The 24,929-nt window shown below is 34.8% G+C and overlaps 1 long non-coding RNA gene across 1 annotated transcript; it reads left to right on the top strand.

Moving 5' to 3' along the window:
- Positions 1-20,212: 20,212 nt before the first annotated feature.
- Positions 20,213-20,789, top strand: LOC131858086 (uncharacterized). The gene is made up of 4 exons (XR_009358885.1): positions 20,213-20,271; positions 20,373-20,450; positions 20,570-20,638; positions 20,747-20,789. It is a non-coding gene; the product is annotated as an uncharacterized LOC131858086 (long non-coding RNA).
- The last annotated feature ends 4,140 nt before the right edge of the window (positions 20,790-24,929 follow it).

The following is a 24,929-nucleotide window of genomic DNA, read 5'->3' as shown; positions in this document are numbered from 1 at the left end:
ATAACTCTAATTTTCATGTCATTACATGTGTTGTAAATGTGATCAAATCCTCTCTCTTCCCAAATTATCTTTAAGTAGTTTTGATTCCATATAGAGCCTCGTCAAAAATAATTTTCATCACCTATATTTCACAGTTTGATGTGGTAGACATGATAACCCTATTTCTACATCCTAATTAGAAACCAAAATTAGAGGGGCATATAGATACCCCAAAATTTCAACACCATTAGAAAGAATTTTAGTTGGCCTTTATTTAACTTACAAACTAGTTTTGTAGAATATGGTTGATAACATTGTATTGCAAGTATTACCACATTGGGGGTTTTGTTCAACACCTTTGGGATATTCGTTTTACATGAATGTTTTCTAAATTTTATAGTTTAGATTTTATATGCGCATAGTGTCACATGACCACTAAAGTGGGGGCTAAATGTAATGTTGTAAATTACACACCTTTATTGGGGGTGTTCAATTCCACACTCTTCTAGTGCTCACTTTAGTGTGCTTCACTATATTATGCATTATAGGACTTTCATATCCATTTAATTAATGATTAATTCAATAATATGAGTCCTCTCTTATTTCAAATCTCATCATACTCTCATTTGGTCCCTTAATTCTAGGCGTGCACTTTATCTTTCTTCATTTTAATTGATAATAAATCTCGTCCTATTTCAAATTTCACTTAGACATTTTCCCCCACTTAAACATTGTAAATTTTTCATAGAAATTATATTTTAAGAATCATGATCCTATAATCTCACAACCCTATAAATTTGGGCCTATTTTTTTGGGACAATGGTCCTTAAGCATTTTTTGATGCTTTGTTGCCAAAATTTAGGGAGATTAATAAGTCTTGTCATTTCTTAAATTATCCCTGATGCAAAAAATAATAGTTCTAAATTAATCTTTTATAAATTAAAAGTTAGTATGTCATATATAAGAAATTCATTTTCCTCATTTGTGATATCAATAAGCAATTCATTTTCCTCATTTGTGATATCAAACAATTGTGTTATCCTTATGATGTGAAATTACTGCCTTATGTGAAGTTTCAGATCTACAAATTTAAGGAAAATCAGTAATTTCAAGTCTTCATCAACATCTATTCAATATGATGGAAGCTTCAAGAGTTGTTAGAGGATAATAAGGAATTATTGCCTAATCATTAGCTTGTACCTCTCCCTAATTGGTTGGATACGATTTCTTTTTGTTCTCATATTGAACTGTAATCAAGCTTCAAATCAAATTTTTATCATTTCAAGTTATGTGATTCATGGATTCTTGAATTAGTTTACAATCCAAATTCAATCATATCATTTAGGTTTTTTCTCTAACAAACATGAATAGGACTCTAGTTTACATTTGTACATTTAGCTCATAGCAATCTTATACACACTTAAGAAGCAAGAGCACAAACATTATTCCATTTTAAATATCAGCTATTTTTGGAGGTGGAAATCACCATAATAGGGGTTAACTAAGGCAAACCCCTATATAGCCACAACCACACATTCTCTCTATTTTTCAGATTTAGATACAAGTTCTAATCAAAGATTGAACACCAAAAAAACTCAAGATCTAGAGATGGAGTACCCCTCCAAAGATCATCAAAATTCATTTGGACAAAGGAATTGAGGCCAAATCATCCCTCCAATTATGATTGAGATTTGAGAGAGATTTAGTATATGGTCTCAAAGATCTTGATCTAGGCTAGTGCTCATAAATTTACTAGTTGGATAGGGACACCTGATTGATATTGTTCTCCCAATCTCATTCCAATTTCTAGGCATGGGGCATTTATGATTTTTTTCTTTAACAAATAGTCAAAGCAATTTTATGTTCATTTCATGCATTTTTTGATCCTAGTCACTTTGCATTTCAAGTCAATTTAGAAATATTTTAGGGAATTGAAGGAATGAATACCTAAGGGATTGCTTGACTCTCTTGGATAATATTTATTCAATAATATTCTCACTTCAATGGCTTTGTATTCCAATGTTTAGTTGAGAGATAATTTTTGTCCTACTCTTTCTCATTCTTGTTTTCACCCCTAAAAAGTAATATTCATTTATGGATCACTCTCTAACAAAATATCCTAACAAAACATAAGATATAAAGAAGAAGGAGGGTGTCCCCATTTGTGATGGGGCGATGTGTGAAATGGTCACAACATCTGGCAACTCCAGTAGAGAAATGTTCCTTAAAATTTCAAGAATGAAACCTTCTCGAAACCTAGAGTATTTGGAAAGTTCTCCTTAAGTGAATCAAAAGGTTAGAAAATATACACAAACAAGAAGAAAGTCACAATTGTACCAAGTCACTTAGTCTTTGACTATCCATGTGTGTGCAATTACATTCATTCCTTCTCACGAGATGATTGTAATTTTGAGTTCCTTTGTGAATAGCTACATAGTTTGTCCTAACTGCAAAAGTATCTTGGATAAAGCCTCACTACCAACAAGCATTTATAGCTCTGACAAGGTTATTTTCATATTCTCATGAATTGCTCCTTTGTCATCTGGGCATCCAAAGCCTTGATGAAGTTACTCACATCTTCCCAAAGCCAACTATTTTTATATTTCATTTTTACTAATTATTTTCTTTCTTTTAATTTTTTTTATTTTCTCTTTTCTCATTTCTATTTTTCTTTTCTCAAGATATTGCTTTCTTTCTCATATGTTTTCCACACTTTGGCTTGTAAGCAATGAAGCTCACTAAGGTTTGAGAGTCATAGCGGCATTGAACCAAGACTTTAGATTTTTCACTAATTGCAACTTTGCCTAAAAATCATAACAACCTAGAATTAATTAGTGTGTAAAATATAGTAATCAAAGGGTTTCAACATCAAGATACAATAAATGATTTTCTCCAAGTTAAGTATAGTAATGGTGGAAAAATGGTGAATGATAGATCAAGAGGAAAGCTACCCTTTCCCTCAAAGAGACATAAGAGTTTCACTATGGATTACCCTTCAAACACTTTTCACCATGTTACATTAGGAAGAGGAGAGGATAATTCACTAGATTCAATCTCTCCACATGAAGATGGTAGATTGAACTGAATGAATTGGGAATGTTAAGTTGCTCCCCTCTTCCTTGCTTGAAATGGAAAGGAAATTGATTGAATTATGTAGTGAAAAAGTGATAAAGAACTTATTATAACTTGAGATCGCAATATGGGATGAAGTTGTCCACCTGGATCTAGCATTAATATGTTGAGACAAAATCGCCCTGCAAATTTGAGGAAAAGTTACCCGGACCGTGGGGGGAATGTACATGGTCCTCCAAAAAATCTGCGAAATGAAAAGGGTTTTTCCACCTCTGCAAATGGAGCCCAAATCTGAAAGTACAACTGTGTACCTACAACCTACATATAGAAAAGAGAGTAAAATGGGTTGGGATTGGGGGTTTTTCTTTAGGTAAAACTTCAGTTTTGGAATCAACCAAGTAATGAAAGAAAGTACTTGCAAGTAGTTGTAAATGAAAGACTAAATTGTAAATCAATTCAAGGGAGGTTGTGATAGCAATGTTGATAGAGATGCTTGTGTGCAATTGAATGTTGAACTCAATCTTCTCTCCAATGGTTGAATCCTTTACTTGAATGCAACACCTAGCCTTGAACGGAGACTTGAGAATGCTCAATGCTAGAAAAGAATGCTTAAATGCTTGATTGCTTATGCAACTTAAATGTAATGCCCTGCCAGAAACCCTAAAGGAAAACAGTACAACTAGGCCACTAAAAGGGCGTAATAATTTTTTTTTAAAGATTAAGTGCATAATCATATCAATAGCATGTTTAACGACACAACGGAAGTCTAAAGTATGATATCCTAAGGGTTACCAATGAAGATTAATTTGCATACTATACTAACACCACGGTTAATCTTATTGTTTGGCTAATTAGGAAATTTAAATGTTTAAGATAAAATCTACACATACATCTAAATTCCATAATGAAAGAATCAAAGTACTCCAATGCATTCATTTCCCATAGATCATATATACAAAATATTAAAGCAACTGAATTAACATACATTCTAATGACTCCCTTTTACAATATCCATAAATACATGGTTACCAAAAATAGCACGGATTACAAAGTAACAATATCAAAGTTACATAAAAGTTAGATACAATGACCACAAGGTTTCAACTAAACAATGATCACGAACATGAGCTGGTACATGAACCACGAACCCAAAAACACCAGCAAAGCCCTTCCTCACCTGAAGATACATTCCAGACCATTCGATGAGAAGTGGCACTACCACCCAACCATGTGATTCCGAAATGGAACCACCCCACTGTGCTAGGAGATAGCAAAAAACCCTCAAGCAAGCATAGTAAGACAAGTACGAAAGAACTAAAAGACTCTGCAAACATCCATGTGACTCAACTCACAAACACTAGTGACTCTAAGGAGAGAGTGTCATCGCATAGCTTAAGATGGATACCATGGTACAGCGTCTATAGGTCCCAGCCCCCATCCTGGGTTATCTTGGTAACCTCTCTCAAACCTCTGGTTCCAACTAAATCTCATGCGGACCCTACCAATCCTTTCGTGAAGACAAGGTGGTAAGTTTTCCATTCCAGGCCTTCTCGTAACATTATGAGCCATGTACAAGCACTACACCTATGCACGAGGTACATTATCGTAATTAATATTTATTCTACCACCCCCTAATCAATTATTAGGTTATCACTTTTTAACTGAGTTTCAACGGGCTTTCCTGTCATCCACTTCGGGCACGACCCCCGCTTGAAATACACTCTCTCTCATAGGACACTACATGAATGATCTCTCTAGGAGAACTCTATGACAAAATAGATAGTCATACCTAATCCTGACAAACTACAGGTGAAGGATACAAAATCACTAACCCAAGATTGACCATTTGGACAAAACACACAATGGCTCACATCAATAAGGTTTTACAACACCTGACCAAGGAGATATAATAACATAGGACACAATGACAACTCAACCAGAATTGCAATGAAATTTAAACTTGACTGCAAACACCATTTACACAAGATCCTAATACAGGCAATCTTTTCTTAAAACAACCAAATGCATAAATAGCTTGCAATTTAAGATTTCCAGAAAGTAAGAATTACAACTATATTCATACAAATAAATTAATGTTGTCATTTGTGAGAAAAGAGGTAAATGAACCAGGACACATGGGAATATAGAGAGCTTAGGTGATATAAACTTAGAATTTTAAACCATAAGAGATGTTGATATTTCTCAGTGAAAAAGAAACATATTTGCAATGTTACGACTTCCGTAACTTCTATCGTGCTCCCTAACAACTAACCTTATAATATAACTAAGAGATTAAATACCCCTATTCACTACTATAGGGAAACAATATTATAATATGGCAATATTAGATAATTTTCAAATCCACTTTATTGAAGTTTATAACATAAGTTAGGGTCAAAATACATATATATATCATCATAGGAATCTTACAAGAAAAACATAATATTCAACTCAACTTATAATAGAAAGGAAGACATCTTTTATTTTTTGATAATAGAAGTGATATAACACATTATATCACTCTTCCGAGGGAGTCAGGGGAGTGTATTCTTCAGACTCACTAGGACTTAAAGGAGTATAACCTTCATATTCACTCTCACTTAGAGGGTTATATCCCTCAGATTCATTATCACTTAGAGGATTATATTCCTCAGACTTATCCAAACTTATGACAATTGGCCTTATTGGTGAGTATTCTAGCTCCGGCTCTTTTTCCTTTACAGGAATAGTATTTTTAGTAAGACATTAAGCAGGGTGTTTTCCTATCACATCACTTTCTTCAGGAACTAGTTTCACTTCGGAAGGAACATTATCCAAAATAGGCTTGACATGAGATAGAGGATCCTTCTTGACCCTCAGATAGTGAGCATACCCAGCTATGGACTTTTGAGTTGTCTGCTTGATATGCACCATCTCTGTAATGTTTCAACATAAAACTATTACTCTCCAAATTCATCTAGCGAAGTAACTCATAGGTCCTAGTGTTATAAAACCTAGGTTCTGATACACAAGCGTGAATTTTCTTTCATATAAACAAAAAGGTATGCAAACACGTTCTTAGTGGGAATAAAAACTAATCATTTAGACAAATTGCACTACTACAGCAATTAATTAACATCTATATCTCTATCATTTCCTTTCATCTATTTTAAACGATTTATAATGCATTTCCAATAAATAATGACATATGCAACACATATAAATAATCATGCTCTATTTCTAAAACTTCTAATTTCATACTTTCTTATTCCAAATAATAACCATAATCAAAAGAAATCTGACCTCTTGTAAGCTTGGACTAGTTTGTAAGACTTCTGACACTCTTCCGCCAATTAGAACTATGCCTAGCTTGCAAATATACCTCCAATCTATCCTATCACTCTATTAATAAATCTATTCTCTTCTCTTTCTCTTTGAAACTATAAAAGTATCTCCTCTATTCTCTCTTCTATTCTCTTCTCTCCTTAGTAAGTCTATCATTTCTCCTTGCTCGTGAATGTCCCTTCTCTACCTATCTCCCATTTCTATTTATCCTCATATTTCCTATGATTTCTCCCCATTCAAAGGCTCGATGATTGTTATGGATTTGGAGTTTTCTACTTGAGTGTCTATTCAAATTCCTCTCACACCTCCATGTCTATCAGAGATGGAATCTTTAGATGCATATCATGTTGTTTAATATGCATGATTATCTCTGCATAGGTTTCCTATCGCTTAACTTCTACCAAAATGGCACCATGGGCCTGTTATCTTTATCATTTACTGTCATTATTTTTATCTTTTCCTGCTATTTACGCCACCACTGAGTGTCTTCTTCCAACTGTGTGGAATGAAGAAGTCAAACTGCAGTTTTAACATGTGTGATGGCAAATTTTAACGCTCCATGAAGAAGGTTGGTAAATTAGACTTGTCTTCTAAACGCTTTGAATTGTCATGAACGAGTTTAATGCTCATGTTGCCAGATCTATCCATGATCTCCACATTTCCTATGTTTAGTTATCATTTAGTTTAAGATGTTGCATGCCATAATCTCCACGATAAACTTCTAAATTCTGCATTAATGGCTTCTATAGTTGGCAGATCCGGTTACCTATGCCCATGTCTAAACCTTTCATTGTCTTAGCTAGAGTTTTGTTTTAACAACAAAGCGTGATATAATTACAAAGCTTCCTACCTCTTGGTTTATATGCCTTTGTCGACACGTCTCCTAGTATGTTGACCATCACCCTATTGTTCTCTACAGTGGTGAAATGCCAAGTCGGTCACTTCCTTCCGAGGGTCATGGGAGAGTTAAGTTGACAACTGACTTATCTACTAATTCACTAAGGATCAGGGAGTTAAGTTCTTATTATGGTTTGACCTATTTAATCGGCTCGACAATGACTTGCTCCTCAACTTTTGTTCACTGCAGTTGTGGGATGCCAAGTCGATTTTGTCACTTACCATGGGCCATGGGTGACAAGTCGATTAGTTACCTCGGCTTCCCTATCGGCTCGACCACCAGTTCAATAACTGTTGAACTTATAACCCGCCACCTTTTCAAATATGATAAATAATAATATACATGACTTTATAATATATGATATGTTTAAAAAAACCTAATAAAATAGGATATATATAATTCCAAATTATATATATGCGTATTCAAAAACATAATATCTTAGATTGATAATATTATATAATGATAAAGAAATAATTTAAGCATAATTTAAAATAAATACACATAATTAAAAGTCACCTTCGTGCCTATAATATATACTCCTAATTTACATATATGCCAATATTCATAAACATGTTTTATGAATAATTATGTTTGTATCGAAAAACAATGATCGTATAAATTTAATTTACAAATTCACCTCAAAATATATATACGTATATATATGGGTTTGATAAAATCAAAGTTATTAACTACCAAATATATTTAACTTGCATCAATATAAAGATGATCATTAATAAAGATACATTTCTTTTTGTACAAAAGACAATAATCATTCAATATATGGTAGGTTAGGTTGTAAAATCCAATTTATTCGACCTCCAAATAATCATATTAGAAAAATCAATATAATTAATCATGAACCATATTTACCTACGTATATATATATATGATCAAGTCCTATTATACATTTAAAATACGTACAACTATAGTATAATTTTTAAAACCAAACATAGAATATAGTTTCGATAATTCACATACTTCTACACGAAGGACGTTAAATCATAGAGTCACTATTTAATTCACATTATTAACAATTTTTCACCCTTCATTGACAAATAAAACATAACATGCAATAATTAAAATCACTAAACACATAAACTGAGCAAACCTCAAGCAAATACTCATAAAAGATCAAACAACAAAATACGAAGGCTGAACAAACTAACAAGACGACCAACTAACGACACTCACACGAGTGTAACTAAATAAAATAGGGTCAACTACTATCTCCTCCACTTCCATCAAAAAATATATGGCACGTTCAGACCTATGAAGCCAAGTGGAGACGATACCTCGTACCTACCCAGTACTTGTACCTACAATATCCTGCATCACTGAACCACACATGCATATATACAATATAGAAAACACGGCATACACACCGATGAAGGAGAATCATGATGTTCCCTGTCTCACCAAAATGAGTGAAGGAAAATCATCCCCTTGCATCCAATACACTCGCAGACACACAACATATAATTCCACATTGCATAGATAAAGTAAAGTGTCAGTACATAGCAATAATCCATAAAATGCCATAAATCACAAGTACTAAAATACTGCAAATAAATTATGCATCTCATATCCAGATAAAGCATGAAATAATGTCATATAAGTCTAAATAACAAAACATGGTAATGTATCCACTGAAAACAACCAAGAATAAAATATGAGTCCAAATGAGTAGGGGTACTACAATCTCCCCCAAAAAACTAGGCTTACTCCTGGAAGCCTAAAACAAATAAGAATACAGCTCTCTCATAGTCACTACATCCTCCCCTAGCTTTCCTAGCCATGACCAAGCACTGTATAGAGAAAACGGTTCAGACCTACGACAAGGATAAAACAAGGGAATACACCAACATTAAGACCTAAGCAAAAAGGTCAAGTTGAATAGGCACACTACAAACCCAGAGTACCCAGTGTTGAAACTTATGCTCTGATATCAAATGTAATGCCCTGCCAGAAACCTTAAAGTAAAATAGTACAACTAGGCCACTAAAAGGGCGTAACAACTTTTTTTCTAAATATTAAGTGCATAATCATATCAATAGCACGTTTAATGATACAACAAAAGTCTAACGTATGATTTCCTAAGGGTTACCAACGAAGATTAATTCATAGATTATACTAACACCATGATTAATCCTATTGTTTAGCTAATTAGGAAATTTAAATGCTTAAGATAAAATATACACATACATCTAAATTCCATAATGAAAGAATCAAAGTACTCCAATGCATTCATTTCCCATAGATCATATATACAAAAGATTAAAGCAACTGAATTAACATACATTCCAATTACTCCCTTTTACAATATCCATAAATACATGGTTACCAAAAATACCACGGATTACAAAGTAACAATATCAAGGTTACATAAAAGCTAGATACAATGACCACAAGATCTCAACTAAACAATGATCATGAACATGAGCTGGTACATGAACCATGAACCCAAAAACACCAGTGAAACTCTTCCTTGCCTGAAGATACATTCCAGAACATCCAATGGGAACCAACCGATGATGTGATTCCGAAATGGAACCACCCCACCATGCTAGGAGATAGTAGAAAACCCTCAAGCAAGAATAGTAAGACAAGTACGAAAGAACTACAAGACTCCGCAAACATCCATGTGACTCAACTCACAAACACTAGTGACTCTAAGGAGAGAGTTTCATTGCATAGCTTAAGATGGATACCATGGTACAACCTCCATAGGTCTCGGCCCCCATCCTAGGTTATCCTGGTAACCTCTCCCAAACCTCCGGTTCCAACTAAGTCTCATGCGGACCCTACCAATCCTTTCGTGAAGACAAGGTGGTAAGTTTTCCATTCCAAGCCTTCTCGTAACATTATGAGCCCTGTACAAGCACTACACCTATGTACAAGGTACATTATCTTAATTAATATTTATTCTACACACCGCCTAATCAATTATTAGGTTATCACTTTTTAATTGACTTTCGACGGGTTATCCTATCATCCACTTCGGGCATGGCCTCCACTCGATAGCCACTCTCTCTCATAGGACACTACAAGAAAGGTCTCTCCATGAGAACTCTATGGCGAAATAGATAGCCATACCTAATCCTGACAAACTACAAGTGAAGGATACACAATCACTAACCCAAGATTGACCATTTGGACAAAACACACAATGGCTCACATCAATAAGTTTCTAAAACACTTGACCAAGGAGATATAATAACATAGGACACCATGACAACTCAACAAGAATTGCAACAAAATTTAAACTTGACTGCAAACACCATTTACGCAAGATCCTAATACAGGCAATATTATCTTAAAACAACCAAATGCATAAATAGCTTGCAATATAAGATTTCCATAAAGTAAGAATTACAAATATATTAATACAAATAAATTAATGTTGTCATTTGTTGAGAAAAGAGGTAAATGAACCAGGACACATGGGAATATAGAGATCTTAGGCGATATAAACTTAGAATTTTAAACCATAAGAAATGTCGATATTTCTTAGTGAAAAAGAAACATATTTGCAATGTTACGACTTCCATAACTTCTATCGTGCTCCCTAACAACTAGCCTTATAATATAACTAAGAGATTAAATAACCCTATTCACTACTATAGGGAAACAATATTATAATATGGCAATATTAGATAATTTTCAAATCCACTTTATTGAAGTTTATAACATAAGTTAGGGTCAAAATACATATATATATCATCATAGGAATCTTACAAGAAAAACTTAATATTCAACTCAACTTATAATAGAAAGGAAGAAATCTTATATTTTTTATAATAGAAACTCGATATAACACATTACATCACTCTTTCGAGGGAGTCAGGGGAGTGTATTCTTCAGACTCATTAAGACTTAAAGGAGTATAACCTTCATATTCACTCTCAGTCAGAGGGGTATATCCCTCAGATTCATTATCGCTTAGAGGAGTATATTCCTCAGACTTATCAGAACTTATGACAATTGGCCTTATTGGTGAGTATTCTAGCTCCGGCTCTTTTTCCTTTACAGGAATAGTCTTTTTAGTAAGACATCTAGTAGGGTCTTTTCCAATCACAACACTTTCTTCAGGAACTGGTTTCACTTTAGAAGGAACGTTATCCAAAACAGGCTTGACAGGAGATAGAGGATCCTTCTTGACCCTAAGATAGTGGGCATACCTAGCTATGGACTTTCGAGCTGTCTGCTTGATACGCACCATCTCTGTAATGTTTCAACATAAAACTATTACTCTCCAAATTCATCTAGCGAAGTGACTCATAGGTCAAGTGTTATAAAACCTAGGCTCTGATACACAAGCATGAATTTTCTCTCATATAAACAAAAAGGTATGCAAACACGTTCTTAATGGGAATAAAAACTAATCATTTAGACAAATTTCACTACTACAACAATTAATTAACATCTATATCTCTATCATTTCCTTTCATCTATTTTAAACGATTTATAATGCATTTCCAATAAATAACGACATATGCAACACATATAAATAATAATGCTCTATTTCTAAAACTTCTAATTTCATACTTTCTTATTCCAAATAATAACCATAATCAAATGAAATCCAACCTTTTGTAAGCTTGGACTAGTTTGTAAGACTTCTGATGCTCTTCCGCCAATTAGAACTACACCTAGCTTGCAAATCTACCTCCAATCTATCCTATCACTCTATTAATAAATTTATTATCTTCTCTCTCTCTTCAAAACTATAAAAGTATCTCCTCTATTCTCTCTTCTATTCTCTTCTCTCCTTAGTAAGTCTATCGTTTCTCCTTGCTCGTGAATGTCCCTTCTCTACCAATCTCCCATCTCTATTTATCCTAATATTTCCTATGATTTCTCTTATGGATTTGGAGTCTTCTACTTGAGTATCTGTTTAAATTCCTCTCACACCTCCATGTCTATCAGAGATGGAATCTTTAGATGCATATCATGTTGTTTAATGTGCATGATTATCTCTACATAGGTTTCCTATCGCTTAAGTTCTACCAAAAAGGCACCACGTACCTGTTATCTTTATCATTTACTGATGTTATTTGTGTCTTTTCCTACCATTTATGCCACCACTGAGTATCTTCTTCCAGCTGCGTGGAATGAAGAAGTCAAATTGTAGTTTTAATGTGTGTGATGGCATATTTTAACGCTCCATGAAGAAGGTTGGTAAATTAGACTTGTCTTCCAAACGCTTTGAGTTGTCATTAGCGAGTTTAATGCTCACGCTGCTAGATCTATCCATTATCTCCACATTTCCTCTATTTAGTTATCATTTAGTTTAAGACATTGCATGCCATAATCTCCACTATAAACTTCTAAATTTTGCATTAATGGCTTCTACAGTTCACAGATCCGATTACCTATGCCCATGTCTAAACCTTTCATTGTCTTAGCTAGAGTTTTGTTTAACAACAAGGTGTGATATAATTACAAACCTTCCTACCTCTTGGGTTATATGCCTTTGTCGACACGTCTCCTCATCTATTGACCATCGCCCTATTGTTCTCTGCAGTGGTGAAATGCCAGGTCGGTCACTTCCTTCCGAGGGTCATGGGAGAGTTAAGTTGACAGCTAACTTATCTACTAATTCACCGAGGATCAGGGAGTTAAGTTCTTATCGTGGTTCGACCTATTTAATTAGCTCGACAATGGCTTTCTCCTCGACTTTTGTTCACTGCAGTCGTGGGATGCCAAGTCGACTTTGTCACTTACCATGGGCCCTAGGGTGAAAAGTCATTTAGTTACCTCAGCTTCCCTATCGGATCGACCACCAGTTCAATAACTATCGAACTTATAACCCGCCACCTTTTCAAATATGATAAATAATAATATACATGACTTTATAATATATGATATGTTTAAAGAAAAAACTAATAAAATAGGATATATATATATATAATTCCAAATTATATACATGCATATTCAAAAACATAATATCTTGAATTGACAAGATTATCTAATGATAAAGAAATCATTTAAGAATAATTTAAACTAAATACACATAATTAAAAGTCACCTTCATGCCTATAATATATACTCCTAGTTTACGTATATGCCAATATTCATAAACATGTTTTATGATTAATTATGTTTGTATCGAAAAACAATGATCGTATAAATTTAATTTACAAATTCACCTCAAAATATATATACGTATATATATGTGTTAGATAAAATCAAAGTTATTAACTACCAGATATATTTAACTTGCATCAATATAAAAATGATCATTAATAAAGATACATTTCTTTTTGTACAAAAGACAATAATCATTCGATATATGGTACGTTAGGTCATAAAATCCATTTTTTTCGAGCTCCAAATAATCATATTAGAATAATCAATATAAATAATCATGAACCATATTTACCTATATGTGTGTGTGTGTGTGTGTGTGTGTGTGTGTGTGTGTGTGATCGAGTCCTATTATACATTTAAAATACGTACAACTATAGTATAATTTTGAAAACCAAACATAGAATATAGTTTCGATAATTCACATTCTTCTACACGAAGGACGTTAAATCATAGAGTCACTATTTAATTCACATTATTAACAATTTTTCACCCTTCATAGACAAATAAAACATAACATGCAATAATTAAAATCACTAAACACACAAGCTGAGCAAACCTCAAGCAAATACTCATAAAAGATCAAACAACAAAATAGGAAGGCCGAACAAACTGACAAGACGACCAACTGATGACGCTCACACGAGTGTAATTGAATAAAATAGGGTCAACTACTATCTCCTCCACTTCCATCAGAAAATATAAGGCATGCTCAGACCTGTGAAGCCAGGTGGAGACGATACCCTGTACCTACCCGGTACTTGTACCTGCAATATCCTACATCACCGAACCACACATGCATATATACAATATAGAAAACATGGCATACACATCGATGAAGGAGAATGGCGATGTTCCCTATCTCACCAAAATGAGTGAATGAAAATCGTCCCCTTGCATCCAATACACTCGCAGACACACAACATATAATTTCACATTGCATAGATAAAGTAAAGTGTCAGTACATAGCAATAATCCATAAAATGCCATAAATCACAAGTACTGAAATACTACAAATAAATTATGCATCTCATATCCAGATAAAGCATGAAATAATGTCATATAAGTCTGAATAACAAAACATGGTAATGTATCCACTGAAAACAATCAAGAATAAAATATGAGTCCAAACGAGTAGGGGTACTACATTGAATCTATCCAACTTTAGCCTATCCAACTTATGCCAATAAAAGGATGAATGCCCCCTTAAATACATGTTAGTGGATCTCATTTTCATCACAGGCTGACATCAAGGGAGTTTCACGCCTGATGGACAACCAACAATGCAACCCTAGGAAGGGTCCTACCACAAAATAGAGTAGGGACAGGGGCACCACGCCCCTATCCTAGGAGGACAAGGGTGCAACACCCCTATCCAAGGGGGAATAGTGGTGCCATGCCCTAATCCTACCCCTTTCTCCAGGGCAAAGTTCATACGGGGTGATGTAGAGGCCAACGAAGAAGTTGTTTTTGAAGGCTAAGAAATCTTCGGTCTCCGAATAGGCTAGAGGATTCGTAATTGTGTGTGTGAGGACCCTAATGTAGTAAAAAATTGCTAGGGTCACATTTTTATGACACTACATTTAGCCCCTACTTTAGTGGGAGTATAAGCATATGCCAATACTATTGGTAAAGTACAAGGAAACAAGATTAAAAGACTTTTACCACGTCAAGGAGGCAAGATGCACCAAGCCCCTAGTGGACTTAGGATCTTACAACTTTGATTAAAAAAGTAAAAGAGAAGAGCGAGAAGGGGAGAACCATGACTGCAAGTAGCAAAGTTCCCTTCACTATGAGTCATGAAAGCAAGGATACAATAGATTGCAAAGCAAAACAAAGTTCACTAAGTTATTCTCAGTATCACAAGAAGTAAAGTATGAGTGGAGTGTATTCCCCTATGTTAAAGATATCGCATGTGCCTTATCGGGATCGATTTATTTAAGGTAAGATACACCCAAGAGAGAGAAAGAGGGAGCATGTTATCACAAGGATTTAGCCCCCAATCGAGGAATAAACCCAAGGATAATGAATCATAAAACACAAGGTAGTGTATCTTTCCTCGGGGTCAGCATGATGTATGATAACTCATGTATATCATGTATGTATATGCATATAATAATTTTCATTCCCAAAAGAAGGACACTATCTTAGAAGAAAGGGAAGAGAAAATGTCTTTTGAGTCAACATAAAAGAGACCAAGAAAATATCTCAATGCTTTGCATCATCCCCAAGTAGACATAAAGGGAATAATAGAAGAATAGGGATACACATAGAAGAATGATCACAAAAGAGAAAGAAAGGGGAGAGAGAAAGATCTCTAGTTCTAATATTACTAATCTAACCGACATCTGCCTCCCGATCTTGCTTATCACTATTTCAGGAAGGAGAGCAACATGCCAGCGGAGAGAAATCAAGCACAACAGATGGAGCTATCACAAGATCCAAACAAGGACTGTGCTCATGTTGTAAGTCACTTTGTTTGATTGTAAGAGCTAGGATTAGGGTTTGTGAAAACTCATTCGATAAATGCTTGTCTATGTCAACATATTCACACTCACTATCAGAAGCATTAGGAGTTGTATTGCCATTATAAATGACATTTTCACCCATTTCTTCATCAAAGTTTAGAGAAAGAGGAGCAAGAATGTGAATAGGAGTAAAACCATCACATGTTTTGTGCAAATTATAATTTGGAGATGTAGGTTGAACATCTTGCTTAGGAGAAAAGGGAATCATGTCAATTGTAGGAGTTTGAGGAGATTGAATATTTTGAGGGATAGCTTCACGAGCTTGAACATGGTGTCTTCATCGGCATTCTCTCACATAACAATTCCGTCGAGTCTTAGTGGAAGGATGAGAAGGAGGAGAAACACTTGAAAAAGTAGGAATATTTCTCTCCTTGATAGTGGAAGGTTTAGGTTGAGGTCTTTTTGGTTGAACAATAGGAGAAGCAGGCCTCTTCTTTTGATAAGAGGAAGGAGGTGGAACTAAACCATAGAAAGGAGGAACATTAGGTGTAGGAAGGAGACCAGGGGGTGAACTCACAATGTTGGTTCCCACTTTTTGGTAGATCCTCATTTTTGTTGAAATCATACATTTATTAGAAAATATAATGATTCAAGCTTTAAGAGGTCCCATTTGAAGTAATTAATTGAAGAGAGTTAGATCAAAGGCTCTTAGATAAAAATTTATTGGATAGGTCCTCTCTACTTGTAAATCATACTTGTAATGGAGTCTCCTTTGCATCTATAAAATGTTGATTAAAAACCAATTTTACATTAGCTTTTGGGGGGTCAAATGAATTCATTTACAAATTTTGTTTTTTAAGTATTTAGTCCTTATTATAATCCTTCCAAATAATATAATTTTTAATATATTTAATTTTATTAATATATTTTTATTTTATTTCTTATGAATGTAGGTTTTTCACTAGACATGAACTTCTTTGTTCAATGCATTGGGAAAAATAGTAAACTAATGAAAAAAAATCTGAAAAATATCTATGCACTAGGTATTGATGATATATATAGAACAAGTTATGTGTTCAAACATACACCTATATCTAAATTATAATTAGTCCAACTTCAAACCTTAATAAAATGAAAAATATTTAACATATCACTATCAAGCCAACTGCATGCCCTAGGTATTGATGTTAAAAACCAAAATTCAAAAGAAATAAGTTTTTATCATTTATAGAAAAAAAAAGTTATGCATTTTAAGATGCACATCACTCTTAAAAAATGTTGTTTGCTGTAAAAAACTACTTTTTGAGGGAGATAGAAAATCAATAAAATTTTATTCAAAAAACTTGAAAAAAATATATTTACATCATCTTCAAATTCTTAACTGTTTAAAAGTTATAGGTGTCAGAAAGTGAAGGGTTTTTTATAAATGTTCATCTAAGTGTCAAAGTTGGTCAAAAAGTGGGAACCAGTATTGTGAGTTCACCCCAGGTCCATCATGAGGAGGAGGTATAGGTCTAACCTTAGGAAGAATATTGTTGTTCTCCTTAAGAGAAGGTGAAGTCACATCCAAAGGTATAGGTGGATGATCTTCCTTAGGAGGGAAATTAGTTCTATCCAAGAGGGGAAGAACCTCATCATGAAGAATAATAGGAATGTCAAGTGTTGGAGATCTAGATTGACTTAAGGATAATACCATATCATTCTTCCATTTTTTATAAGATTGAAAAAGAGCATCACTCCTTGATGGAAGAGACTGAAATTATTTAGGTCAAAAGAGATCAATATGAACATTGGGGCTTCTTTCGGATGGACGAAATAAGCTATGGTTTATAGCTATGATTTCTCCATTGTGAGGAAATTTCAAACACTTATGGATTGGAGAAGCAATAGCCTTCATTGAAGATAGCCAAGGATAGCCCAACTTCACATGGAATTTCTCAAAAGAAGGTATGATAACAAAGTCAACATCCAAGGATTTAGTATGAACCTCAATAGGAAGGGTGATAGAGCCAATGGTAGGACAAGAGAAGCCATCAAATAACTTCACAACCACATTGGAAGTATCATAAAGTGGTTTATGCAATTGTAAAGTGAAAAGATACTCTTCAGTTATGACATTAACCATGCAAGAAGGATCAATCAAGGCACCATGGCAAGGGATATCCTTAACCTTTGCAATTATGTATAAAGGGCCATCAAATGCTTTAATGGTCTTGCTAGGGTCAAATGTAATACAAGGATCCTTAGGTATATCCTGTGTTTCTCCCATATTAACCAATTTTGGAGCCATAGAGGTAAATTCTTCATAAGAGAGAGAATTAGGCACAATCTCTATGATGTTAGAGGTATGAGATGGCAAGGGATCAGTGAAAATCTTAAGATTTTGATTGGGAGCTGTTGATTTATTCCCTTTATGGGTTAGTGCAGGATCAAGGGGGGCCAAAAAGTGGCGATGTGAAAAAAATAGCCTTCCTCACTCGCCTAAAAATGCGAAAATCCATGTTGACTTTTTGCTTGGCCTGGGTGTCAGTACACCTTGGCTTGGTAATTACCTATGCAAATCGGATATCCGATTTTTATTTGTAATTTTAATTTAAAATATATATTATATGTTACGTATTATATTATTTATAATATAATATTATATTATATTATATAATATAATATTAAATTATATTATATATTACATAATATTGTATTATATTATATATTATAATATAAGATAATATTATATTATATTATCTTATATTATAATATAACATAATATTATATTATATTATATAATATTATATTATATTACATATTATATAATATTGTATTATATTATATATAATATAATATTATATTATGTTATATATAATATAATATAATATATAATATAATATAATATTATATTATATTATATTATATTATATTATATTATATTATAATATATATAATATAATATAATACGTATTATATAATATAATAATATACTATATAATATATTATTATATTATATTATATATTATTATATTATATTATATATTATTATATTATATATGTTATTTAAAAATAATTTAAGTGTTGAAATCAGATATCCGATAAAATCGGATATCCGATTTTCTGAGACTTTTATATTTAGACAGGGACAGTCCCGTGAGTCATTTTTAACTCACGGGTCACGCAAATTTGTCAAAATTCGATATCCGCTCCATCCGATATCCGGTTTTTTGACAAAAAAATGCTAAAAAATTGATTTAGAGGTAAGAATTTTGTCATTTTGAATCATTTTCATTCATTTTTTGTATTTTTTGTGAATGTTTATTTGATTTTTCATTGAAAATATGGTTATTTTTCATGAAAACTAGGTTTTTTTTAAATCAAATACCTAATTGTTTAAATTTGTTAACTAAATTTAATTGTTTACATTCAATTAGGTTAAAAATGGTAGATAACAATGAAAACACTGACCAACCACAACTGCAACAACCAAACTCTCATTTGCCAAACCCCCCCTCAATTCAAGATTTGATTGCACAAAATTTGAATGAATTGAGGGGGATTGCAGAAGTATATCGTAGGATCCCTCGTCTAAACCCATTGTTTGATCCTCTCACGTCGATCGTAAAAAGTATGGAAACCATGACTGAGGAGCACGATGTCGCCCTTTTGTGGTGAGATTCTATGAAGGAAAAATATGCAAATGGCTTGTCGTATAAGGATATCAAGGATCTTGAGATATCCAAAGCCGAAATCGCCTCATTGTTTGTCAATCCCCGTACTGGTCAGCCTGTAGATCCCAAAAAAACAAAACTTTCTATCAAATGGTGCACAAATGATGGGATTGTGAAAAACTTTTGGGATCGTTGGTGGATGGTTTTCGACAAACCACCCAACAACAATCTTGATATCCCCTTCTATTTCATAAAAAAATTGTATGCTGAGTTTGTTTTACAGAAACATGTGAACTACTTTGACATCCAACCTTTCCAGGGTGTAGGTTTAGGTATGCCCCAAAATAGACCTAGGGCAGTTAGAGTAGTCCAGGGCCCATATGTCCCCCCTCCTCCTGTTGATCCTCCACCTGCAGTTCAGCATCCTGATATCATTTGTGAGGCGGCTTCACTAACCATATCGGCTATTCACTCTTTGAGTAGCCTTTTGGTTTCTCAGGCTGCATCAGTAGCTTAGCCTACTTTTGATGGTAGTGGTGCATCAGGTGGTGTTGACACGTCATCCTTGACTCCACACATATGCGTGCCACATAGTTGTGTCATGTGTGGGCACGTATGCTTGGGTCCAGTTGGACAGCCCGTTGATCCTGCTGTGGACAGTGCAGATTATGAGGTGCATGAGATGCATGATGCACCAAAGGTTATTACACAGACTAGAGGATACCCTAGGGAGTCCTCACATGCTAGAGGCGAGGAGGCACCGTCATCATACATTGATGATGTATTGGTAAGATTTGTGTTTTCACAATTCATGTTATATTTTAATTAAATATTTATAAATTAGATAATATTAAGTACTAATTTTTATTTACATGGTCTATTTAACAGTTGATGACCGAGGATGAGTTGAGACAGATTCAGGAGGGCACCTTGTCGGCCATTTCATTTGGCCTCGATAGCTTGACAGTACATATGTTATTGCACCTAGTCATTTGTATTTTATTGTACATACATGCTCATCATTTATATTTGTATTAATCAGATTATGTAGTAACTTGCATGTATATCTTATTTTACTCTTGTAGGGCACAAGCAGCACGAGTGCAGTGCAGTGTGATCTAGGATCTGGTAGTGCAATTGGAGACAAGGGAAAGGTAATTGAATGCAAATATGATTGAATGAATAGTTTAAATAACTTATAGTGATTATGCATGTCTAGACATAGATTGATAGTTTCATATACTTGTTGTGTATATATACAGAGAATCCTTGGCTTCACATCCTTGATGACTACACCCAGTATACCTGAAGAAGAAGACGAGATGCCTCGAGTAGATGTGTGTTTATTTTATTTTTTGATTAGTAGATATAATTTGTTATTATCAGTGACAATTATATGCTAACTTGTATCAATGTCATGTTTCTAAACATATGTAGGTTGTTTATGAAAATATTCAAACATACCTCCTCTACCGAGACATACATCAAGAGTCCTGCAAAGCTAAAGAGAAAACGTGGAGATGAGGTAAACATGAATAGTTCAATTAAATAGTTCATTTTTATGTTAACTTTTCGAATGTGAATTATATAATATAACTAATATTAATCGTGGTTTGTTTTTCTTGTGCAGGATCCTTCAGAGCCGAGCAGTGTGGCGAAGAGGATCGATTTTGATGATCCATTAGCAGCTTAGGATGTTATAGATAGTTTTGGGATGCTTACATGTCTAGTTGGAATGTATATTTTGTATATGGACATACATTCACGTATTTAGACATACATTTTGTTTCAGTTGGTGTTTATGCCATATTTGTGTATGGACATACATTTGTAATCATTCGACATTTTTATATATACAGAAGTTGATATTCGATCATATAAATTGTTGCTCATCTATGTGTGGTGTTATCATGGAAATCTTTAATCTTCATTCCAATAATTAACAATGGTTAATAATGGCTATTTAATGAACAATACAATTCATTTCATTTCATCATAAGTGTTGTTTTTATAATGAACAATATAATTCATTTAATGAACAATACAATACAATTTATTTAATGAACAATACAATTCATTTAATCAACAATACAATAAAATTCATTCAATGAACAATACAATTCATTTAATGAATAATACCCTATGCATGCTCCTTTTTTGCCCCCCCACTCGATCGAACGCTCGAGGTCATACCCTACCGGCGTCGTCCTTTGAGCGCCCTAAGTGCTCAAAATTGTCAAACTTTGATGAGCCCTAACTCAGAATCTGTGGCACCTATGAATGATCCATTTGAACCTATGAGGCCATGAGAGGGATCCCTACAAAAGCCTATCTCAGTTTTTCAATTTTCCCTATGGTTTTATTAGGGCAGCAATTTTTTGGTTGGCGAAAAATTGTCAGTCTCACTCAATGGAATGTTGTCGCATGGCCAATTTCTCGTTCAGCTCATTGCGATGATGAACCGTCAACTCTGACATGTCCAGTTAGGCATAATTACCCTACGCATGCTCCTATTTTTCCCCCCCACTCGATCGAATGCTCGGGGTCATACCCTACCGGTGTCGTCCCTTGAGCGCCCTAAGTGTTCAAAATTGTCAAACTTTGATGGGCCCTAACTCAGAATCTCTGGCACCTGCGAATGATCTGTTTGAACCTATGGGGCCATGAGAGGGGTCCCTACAAAAGCCTATCTCGATATTTCAATTTTCCCTACGATTTTATTAGGGCAGCAATTTTTTGGTTGGCAAAAAATCGTCAGTCTCCCTCAATGGAATGTTGTCGCCTGGTCAATTTCTCGTTCAGCTCGTCGCAATGACAAACCGTTGGCTCTGACATGTCCAGTTAGGCATAATTACCCTACGCGTGCTCCTATTTTGCCCCCCCACTTGATCGAATGCTCAAGGTCATACCCTACCGACGTCGTCCCTTGAGCGCCCTAAGTGCTCAAAATTGTCAAACTTTGACGGGCCTTAACTCAAAATCTGTGGCACCTGTGAATGATCCATTTGAACCTATGGGGCCATGAGAGGGGTCCCTACAAAATCCTATCTCAGTATTTCAAGTTGCCCTACGGTTTTATTAGGGCAGCAATTTTTCGGTTGGCGAAAAAATTGTCAGTCTCACTCAATGGAATGTTGTCGCCTGGTCAATTTCTCATTCAGCTCATCGCGATGATGAACCATCAGCTCTGACATGTCAAGTTAGGCATAATTACCCTACGCATGCTCCTATTTTTCCCCCCCACTCAATCGAACGCTTGGGGTCATACTTTACCGGCGTCGTCCCTTGAGCGCCCTAAGTGATCAAAATTGTCAAACTTTGACGGGCCCTAACTCAGAATTTGTGGCACCTGCGAACAATCCATTTGAACCTACGGGGCCATGAGAGGGGTCCCTACAAAATCCTATCTCGGTATTTCAATTTTCCCTATGGTTTTATTAGGGCAGCAATTTTTTGGTTGGCAAAAATATCGTCAGTCTCACTCAATGGAATGTTGTCACCTGGTCGATTTCTTGTTCAGCTCATCGCAATGATGAACCATCGGCTCCCACATGTCCAGTTAGGCATAATTACCATATGCATGCTCCTATTTTTCCCCCGCACTCGATCGAACGCTCAAGGTCATACCCTGCCGGCATTGTCCCTTGAGCGCCCTAAGTGCTCAAAATTATCAAACTTTGACGGGCCCGAACTCAGAATCTATGGCACTTGTGAATGATCCATTTGAACCTATGGGGCCACAAGAGGGGTCCCTACAAAAGCCTATCTCGATATTTCAAGTTGCCCTACAGTTTTATTAGGGCAGCAATTTTTCGGTTGGCAAAAAAATCGTCAGTCTCACTCAATGGAATGTTGTCGCCTAGTCGATTTCTCGTTTAACTCGTCACGATGATGAACCATCAGCTCTGACATGTCCATTTAGGCATAATTACCCTACGCATGCTCCTATTTTTCCCCCCCACTCGATCGAACACTCTGGGTCATACCCTACCGGCGTCGTCCCTTGAGCGCCCTAAGTGCTCAAAATTGTCAAACTTTGACAAGCCCTAAATCAGAATCTGTGGCACCTACAAATGATCCATTTGAACCTACAGGGCCATGAGAGGGGTCCCAACAAAAGCCTATCTCGGTATTTCGATTTGCCCTACGGTTTTATTAGGGCAGCAATTTTTCGGTTGGCAAAAAAATCATCAGTCTCACTCAATGGAATGTTGTCGCCTGGTTGATTTCTCCTTCAGCTCATCGCAATGACGAACCGTTGGCTCCGACATGTCCAGTTAGGCATAATTACCCTACGCATGCTCGGGGGCATACCCTATGCATGTGACATCCATGAAGGGATATGAAGGGATATTTTGTAAACAATCAAAAACCTTTAATGATAATCAAGTTGAAGCCTTGAGATTTATGCAATATGGTTCAAGTCCAAAACTGTACCCTGAGAGCATTTTGATTTTACTTATGTCTTGTGTATTATAATAAAGACCAATTTGCCAATGTGACATCTTCATATGAGAGAAAAGCTTCATTTTATCTCAATACAGTTGTACCTATTTCATTATTAGAAAAAATAAATATACAAAGATCTGTTATTAGTATCCTCTAGATTATGGATTTGAATTGATGTTCTAAATTAGTTATTATATGTTCAGCTTTTCTTCATAAGGCACAACCATCTGGTGGTTATCATATGAGGACAACCATCCATGACTGTCAAAGTAATTGATATTTATTCCTACACCTCACACTCACAAGATTAATAATAAAATGACATTTATGATTCATCAAATGCTGACAAAGTCTAATCAAAGTTCAACTTCAAGATGTATACAACATATGATATTCAACTTCAAGATGCATACAACTTACCATATTCAAGCTCATGCCAACCACCACTTGGATATTGTTATATGTCGATTAAAGTACAATATATGTAATAAAACCATATAGTCTTACAAAAAAGACATCATAGACCATCTATGTCGATTAAAGTACAATTCATTTGTAACAGGGGCACACTCACAATCTGAAGTTGCAAAGCCCTGTGGGAAGCATCAAATTAGAAATTTATTAATCTGACTCATACTACTGTCAAAAGCATCAAAGATGCTACTGCTAGAGAACACCATGCTCCGTTATGGAGAGAATAGTAGGTGCATCTGATGTCAGCATCTGAAAATGAAACAATATTATTCAATTGCCAAAATCTAACTGACTTTATTTTATAAACCATTAATGAATAAAAATAGACAAGGTTACCTGAGTGAAAGTTCGATGACCACTTTGACTAGTAGGTGTTGATGTTGAAGGCCCAACATTAACCTATTTACCTGACTATCAATGTCAAATGTTTGATTCAATAGATCATCTGTCATGACAATTTGATCCACTGCAGATGTGTCCTGGCCACATGCATTTGAATCATCTTCATGATAATAAATACAA

The sequence above is a fragment of the Cryptomeria japonica genome, chromosome 9, assembly GCF_030272615.1.
Source record: "Cryptomeria japonica chromosome 9, Sugi_1.0, whole genome shotgun sequence".
Taxonomy (NCBI): domain Eukaryota; kingdom Viridiplantae; phylum Streptophyta; class Pinopsida; order Cupressales; family Cupressaceae; genus Cryptomeria; species Cryptomeria japonica.
This window is presented reverse-complemented; position numbering and strand designations above follow the sequence as displayed.